The sequence below is a fragment of the Leopardus geoffroyi genome, chromosome B4 (assembly GCF_018350155.1).
Source record: "Leopardus geoffroyi isolate Oge1 chromosome B4, O.geoffroyi_Oge1_pat1.0, whole genome shotgun sequence".
Classification (NCBI taxonomy): domain Eukaryota; kingdom Metazoa; phylum Chordata; class Mammalia; order Carnivora; family Felidae; genus Leopardus; species Leopardus geoffroyi.
In genome coordinates, this window is record NC_059341.1 from 55,469,404 (window position 1) to 55,476,961 (window position 7,558).

Sequence of the window (7,558 nt, forward strand, 5' to 3'; positions counted from 1 at the left end):
ATGCGGGTGCCAGCCAAAGTCTTTTTATCACCAGGGTAGAGAGACTCTATTCTGGAACAGAAGAGGAGCCACACAGAACTGGGTTCTTTATGACCTCAGGTTTTGAATCCCAGCTGAGTGCCTAGAAGTTTCAGGAGAACTATGGAGCAGAGCAAGTTGACTGCCCTCACTATTCTGGGAGGGCTGCTTGAACAGCGTGGGTTGAGATACCCGTTGAGGGGAGAAGAGATTGGGCCATCGTCATTTTTATCCCAAACACCCATATGGTGGACTTGAGAGAACAGCACAGCAGCCCTCAGGGGTGGTGAGATACACTTATGCCAAACCCAGCCCTCTGTGCTTGGCAACTGCTTACCTACTGGAGCAAGACTGTCTGACCCAATGCAGCTGGCCTCTCCTCCCGACGAATACTGCCACTGATCCTAGGCACAGAAAACTGTTTTTTTCTCCTCCTCTTCCTCCTCCTCCTTCTCCTTTTATATTTTATTTTATTTTATTTTATTTTATTTTATTTTATTTTATTTTTCTTTCCTCTTTTTTATTTTCTTTTTGGAATCAGATTCATAGTTTCTGATTTGTTTTGTTTATATATATCTAAAGATAGAGATAGAGATAGATGATATAGATATAGATGATATGGATATGGATATATCAGGCATTTTTATTCTATTCTTTTTACATATTTTCTCTCTCTTCTTCTTTATTTTCCTTTCTCTTTTTCTGGAATTAGCCTTATAGGTTTTTGATTCTCTGTTGGTTTTATTTTCTCCCCTTTCATTTTTTTCCATTTGTGGGATCAGACTCTCCCACCCTGTTTTTTTGTTCTTTTCCAGGGTTACTTCAACAAATAAAGCAAGGCACACCTAGTTAAAGGTCCAAAAACTCCACCACTACAAGCAAGTAGGAGCTCTTCAGAGGACATCAGTGGGATAGACCAGCCAAAACACAACAACAGAGTGCATGAACATACACCAAAAACACTTCCTGGAGTGACAGGCCCTGAACAATGTATAATCCCTTTTTAATATAGTAGTATTCTCAGGTGCAGAACAAATAACAAGATTTTAAAACATGCAAAAGATAGAAACTTACCCAAAATTATAAAATGGAATAATTCCCCCCAAAAGAAAGGTCAAGAAGAAATCACAGCCAAATAATTGCTTGAAACAGATATAAACAATATATCTGAACAATAATTTAGAATAACAGTTATAAGACTAATAGCTGGGCTTGAAAAAAGCATAGAAGACACCAGAGAAACTTTGGCTGCAGAGATCAAAGACCTAAGAACAACTCAGGATGAATGAAAAAAATGCTACAACTGAGATGCAAAATAAACTAGATACAGGGACAGAGAGGATAGAAGAAGCAGAGGAGAGAATAGGTGATAAAGAAGAAAAAACTATGGAAAATAATGAAGTTGGAAAAAAAGAGGGAAAGGAAATTATTATATCACCAGGGGAGAATTAGAGAACTAAGTGATTCCATGAAATGAAACAATATTCATATTATAGGAGTCCCAAAAGAAGAGCAAGGAAAAGGGTCGGAAGGTTTATTGGAACAAATTATAGCTGAGAACTTCCCTAATCTGGGGAAGGAAACAGGCATCCAAGTCCAAGAAGCACAGAGAACTCCCTTCAAAATCAATAAAAATGATCAACACCATGACATATCACAGTGATTGGCAAAATACAAGGATAAAGAGAGAATTCTGAAGGCAGCTAGGGACAAAAGGCCCTTAACCTACAAGGGTAAACACATAATGGTAGTAGCATACCTGTCCACTGAAATTTGTCAGGCCAGAAGAGAATGGCAGGAAATATTCAATGTGCTGAATAGGAAAAATATGCAGCCAAGAATCCTTTACACAGCAAGGCTGTCATTCAGAATAGAAAGAGAGATAAAGACTTCCCCAGACAAACAAAAACTAAAGGAGTCTGTGACTACTAAACGAGCTCCTGCAAGTGATCCTAAGGGGGGCTCTGTGGAAAGCAGCAAAGACTACAAAGGACCAGAAAACATCTGGTATATGAAATATACAGATAACACAATGGGACTAAATTCAGTTTTTTCAGTAATCATTCTGAATGTAAATGGACTAAATGCCCCAATCAAAAGACATAGGGTATCAGAATAGATAAAAAGAAAAAAAAAAGATCCATCTAATATTGCCTACAAGAAACTCATTTTAGACCTGAGGAGACCTGCAGGTTGAAAGTGAGGAGAAGGAGAACCATCTATCATGCTAATGGACATCAAAAGAAAGCCAGAGTAACCATACTTATATCAGACAAACTAGATTTTAAAACAAAGACTGTAACAAAAGATGAAGAAGGGCATTATATCATAATTAAGGGGTCTATCTACCAAGAAGAGCTAACAATTGTAAATATTTATTCCCCAACGTGGAAACACCCAAATATATAAATCAATTAATCACAAACATATGCAAACTTACTGTTAATAATACCGTAATTGTAGGAGACTTTAATACTTCACTTACAACAATGGACAGATCATCTATGCAGAAAATCAACAAGAAAACAATGGCTCTGGAAGACATATTGGACTAGATGGATTTAACAGATATATTCAGAATTTTCTATCCTAAAGCAGCAGAATCCATTCTTGAGTGCACATGGAACATTCTCCAAAATAGGCCACACAACCCTCATACGTACAAAAATATTGAGATCATACCATGAATATTTTCATATCACAATGCTAAAAACTTGAAATCAACCACAAGAAAAAACTTGGGAAGCCCCCAAATACATGAAGGGTAAAGAACATCCTATTAAAGAATGAATGAGTTAACCAGGAAATGAAAGATGGAATTAAAAAATACATGGAAGCAAATAAAAATGAATACACGTTATCCCTTTTATGATGCAGCAAAGGCAGTCCTAAGAAGTAAATACATTGCAATTCAGGCCTATCTCAAGAATCAAGAAAGGTCCCAAATGCACAATAAAACCTTACATCTAAAGGAGGTAGAAAAGGAGCAACAATTAAAGCCCAAATCTATCAGAAGAAGGGAAATAATGAAGATTAGAGAATAAATAAATGATATAGAATCCAAAACAAAAAACAAACAAGCAAACAAAACAGTAGAACAGATCAATGAAACTAAAAGCTAGTTCTTTGAAAGAATAAACAAAATTGATAAACCCCTAGCCTGACTTCTCAAAAAGAAAAGAGAGAGGATCCAAGTAGATAAAGTCACAAATGAAAGAAGAGAGATCACAACCAACACCACAGAAGTACAAACAATCTTAAGAGAATACTATGAAAAATAATACGCCAGCAAACTAGATAATCTGGAAGAAATGGACAAATTCCTAGGCACTCACACACTACCAAAATTAAAATGGGAAGAAATAGAAATTTGAACAGACCCATCACCAGCAAAGGAATTGAATCGGTTATCAAAAAATCTCCCAACAAATAAGAGTCCTGGGCCAGATGGCTTCCCAGGGGAATTCTACCAGAATTCTCTACCAGAGCAGAGTTAATAACTATTCTTCTCAAACTGTTCCAAAAAAAATAGAAATGGAAGGAAAGCTTCCAAACTCATTCTATGAAGCCACTGTTCCAACAGTGCTAGGCTGTCTTCTCCTGTGGCAAGTGGGGATTTTCCCAGATGTACATCTGCTTGAGGGAAAGAAGGGCAAGTGCAGGGAGTCTGTCTATCTTTGTATCCGGTCCCAAGAGCAATCCTTCCCCTTTCCCCCTGTGCTACACACTGCCTACTAGGTAATGGATGGGAGGCTGGGTGAAATACCAGGGACCCCAGACAATCACCAGGTAAGGAAAAGAACTGGCCCAGACCTGGGAGGTGGGGAATGCAGAGGATGCAGAATTGGGGCCATAAGAAGGGGGAGCCCATCCAGGTGATTTCACATGAAGTATCTGAACCCTGAGGGATGAGAAGGAGGAAGAGGAGAGGAGGGGGCGTGTGAGCCAGAGACAGGGGAAGGGACTAAAAGACACAGAGATAAGAGGAGCAAAGAATGAGATTGAAAGGAGGGCAGGAGAGGGAACAGGGAAGGTGAGGCAGCAAATGGAGACAGATGGGAGGAGATGTGTGAGGAGAAACTAAAAGGCAAACAGGGTGAAACTCACAAAGATGTGATGGGAGTAGAAATCCTCAGAGACTGAGGGAGGGAAGGGAGGGAGACAGCCAGAAGGAAGAGCTAAGGGCAGCCTCAGTCCTGGAGAATCTCAGACCGCAAAATATTTAGAGTCAGAGAGACAGTTAGACAGACAGACATATCTGCCTAACAGAGATGAAGGTGAAGGAGGCAAAGTAGGGAGGAAGAAGACAGGGCTGCAGGGAGGACGTGGGAGGGAAAATGACAAAGAGAGAGAAGGAGGCAAGTGTGGAGCAGGAGGAGGCAGCCAGGCCAGGGAAGGGACATATATTTGCTTTATGATCCTCTTCCATTGTACCTGATCCCTGCTGAGCCCAGTCCCCTCTCAGGTGCTGCTGGGTGGTGGATGTGCCCAGAAAGCTGACAGGGTGAAGCTGCTGCCATCACTGCCCCAGGCCCCCTCCCAGTGCCAACCTGGGGATCCCAGAGACTCTGACATGTATATGCCTCCCCTTCCATCTCCCCTAAAATGCTGCAATCAAAAGATCCCTGAATCTCAGTCCCAAATTTCACAGAGTTAATGCATCCTGGCAGAACCAGTGCAAGGGGGAGTCGGGGTCAAGGAGAAAGAGAAGCAGAGCCAGGCAGGAAGCCAGGTTGACAAACTCTGGAGAAAGTGCTAGAGACCGACTGGAAGGAAGGAAAGGAGGAAGGAAAGGAAGAAGGAAGGAAGGAAGGAAGGAAGGAAGGAAGGAAGGAAGGAAGGAAAGAAGAGAAGGAAGGAGAAAGAGAGGGAGGGTTGGAGGGAGGAAAGGAAAAAAAAGGAAAAAGCGTATAAGTTAAAAGAGTGTATCCAGAATATTCAAGGGCTGAGGGACCTATGAAAAAGAGGTCGGAAACAGAGATGATGTGCACAGTAGGTACAGAGAGTATAAACTGAGAAGATATCAAAGATGAGGATGAGGATGGTTTAAAATGCCTAATGTTTTTACTAATATGTATATTTTAATGTTTTATTTATTTATTGTGAGAGAGAGACACAGAGTGTGAACGGGGGAGGGACAGAGACAGAAAACACAGAATCCGAAGCAGGCTCCAGGCTATGAGCTGTCAGCACAGAGCCTGACATCGCGCTTGAGCCCGCGAATTGTGAGATCATGAAGTGAGCCAAAGTCAGATGCTCAACCGGCTGAGCCACACAGGTGCCCCTAAAATGCCTAATGATTTTAGATTTATGAGTCTTTACAACTGCACACAGTTCTTTTGCCTAAATCTCATTTTATGTTCAATAACAAGCTACAGAGGCAGGTATTAGTGCTGCTATTTTATAGATAATGAAACTAAGGCACAGAGAGGTTAAGTAACTTACCTCAAGTCACAGAGCTGGTAAGGGGAGGAGCAAAGAATCAAATGACTGCACTGTGGTGTCCCCTCCTGCAGGGGAAGGGGGGGGAAGCACCCAGGCTTGGGGCCTGTTGTGTGAGGGAGAAGTGACCCCCCAGAGGGCAAAAGAGGCCCTTCCTCCTGAAGCCCTTCTCAGCATGTTCTGCCCAGGAGAGCTTGGCAAAGTTGAGGCCTCATCTGAGAAATGGGGAAGTCATACCTTACCCTCTGAAGATGAAAGGCTAAACCAGATAATTTATTGAAGACTTGAGCTTTAAAACACAGAATTCAGTGCATGGAAGGGGTGGGTGAGGGGATAGTCAGGATAAAGGGCTTAAAACCTCAGTCTTCCCATTACCCCTCTTCACCTGTATCCCTGTCTCCCTCTCCCTCTTTCTGTCTCCTGGTCCCCAGGGACCTCTTCCCCTCGCATGGGCCTGGCAGCTGTCTCCCCCCAGCCATGGCTCACTAGTCTATCTAGTCCAGGCTCAGTCATCCTCACAGCCTATGAGGACACATCAAGGCCAAGGACGTCAGCCTAGCTTCCTAGCACACATGCACACTCATTCACACCTACACATTCCCTCCTCATCTGTCTCTAAGGTTCACACTCCCTACCCCAAGATCGTGTACTTACTGAGAGCTCTGACTTATCTGATCCTCTCCTCTCCATTTTCCTGCTCCTTGCTAAATAACTGAGTATCATTCTCTTTGTCTCCTAGGGAACCTTCTGGAGTTCTGTGACTTCCTCCATCTTCCCTCTTTTGGTCATTGCCTATTTCCCATCATCTGACTCAGGGGGCCTGCTCCACTTGCCCTTGACCAACTCAGCTCACAAACATTTGCTGAGAGACCAGCCAGAGTGCTATGCCTCTCTGTCTTGGCTCTCAGACTCATCTCACCAACTGCAAGGAGCTCTTGCAGGACAGGGCCCCTGCTCCTCCCTCTGGGTCTCCCTTCAGTGCCCAACACACATATAGAGGGTGGAGTGTGTGACTTACTGATTCTGCTCCCTTGGAGAAAGGGGGGAACTGAGAAAGAAACCCAAGCAGGAACATCATTTGGGCCTACACTGCCCTGTGATGTTTAGTGTCAGGAAAGCAAGCAGCTAGAGAGAATCCATCTCTAGTGGGACCCTGCTTTCCTTTAGAAATCCCAGGGTGTGTGTGTGTGTGTGTGTGTGTCCCTGACATGCAAAGAGAGGACAAGAAGAGGTGGGTCTAAGTCTCCAGGAATCCAAGTCCTGTGTGGAAGTGAGAGTATTTTCGGAGCTGGACTCCCACACTCTGCAGCCCTAGCAGACACAGGCCCATGAGTCCAGAGACAGAGTGCGGCCAGCATGGCCACCTCAGGATGAACACAGGCTGGACTTTGGGCAGCCTCCATCCTCCCTGGGGTTGAATTTGGTCCTTCCAGTGCACAATTCACATGGCTTCCTGTGTTCTGTGTTCAGTCCAGTACCCACCCTCCCTCTTGTCCACACTCACGGGCATTTCCTGTGTTCAGAACTTAGAGCACTTGTTAGGCTGAACCATAAGAAATTCCTGATATTTAGTTGGATTTGGCTTATATTGTCTATTACTTTTTCTTTTCTCTCTTCTTAATATTTTTTTGACTCCAGGCTGAAGAGACAGGGGAGCAGACTGAGGAAGGACAAATAACAAGAGCTAATATTTATTAAGCACATACTATGTGCCGAGTATGTTGCATCCTCTCCTCAGTGCTAATTCTCACTATAGTCCCATGAGTTATTTCCTGTTGCCCCTGCCATTATTTCCCACCTTTTACAGGTGAGTGAGTCCAGGTGAAGAGGCTACATGGGGAGGAACAGGGCTGGGATTTCAGCTCAGCCCGGGACCTCCTGCTTCACCACTGGCCCCCACAACCAGGGGAGTCCTGGCAGAGACTGGGAGCCAGAAGGCAATGTCAGCAGTTTCACAACAGGAAGGGGGAGGAGGAAACAGGAAACCGGAACTCTGGAGGGGCCAGAAGAGCTCCCATGGAAGGGGAGTAAAACACAGCGACCACATCTGAAACCCAGCAGGAGAATGGCGAATGGGAGAAGAACCCAGGCAGAGAGA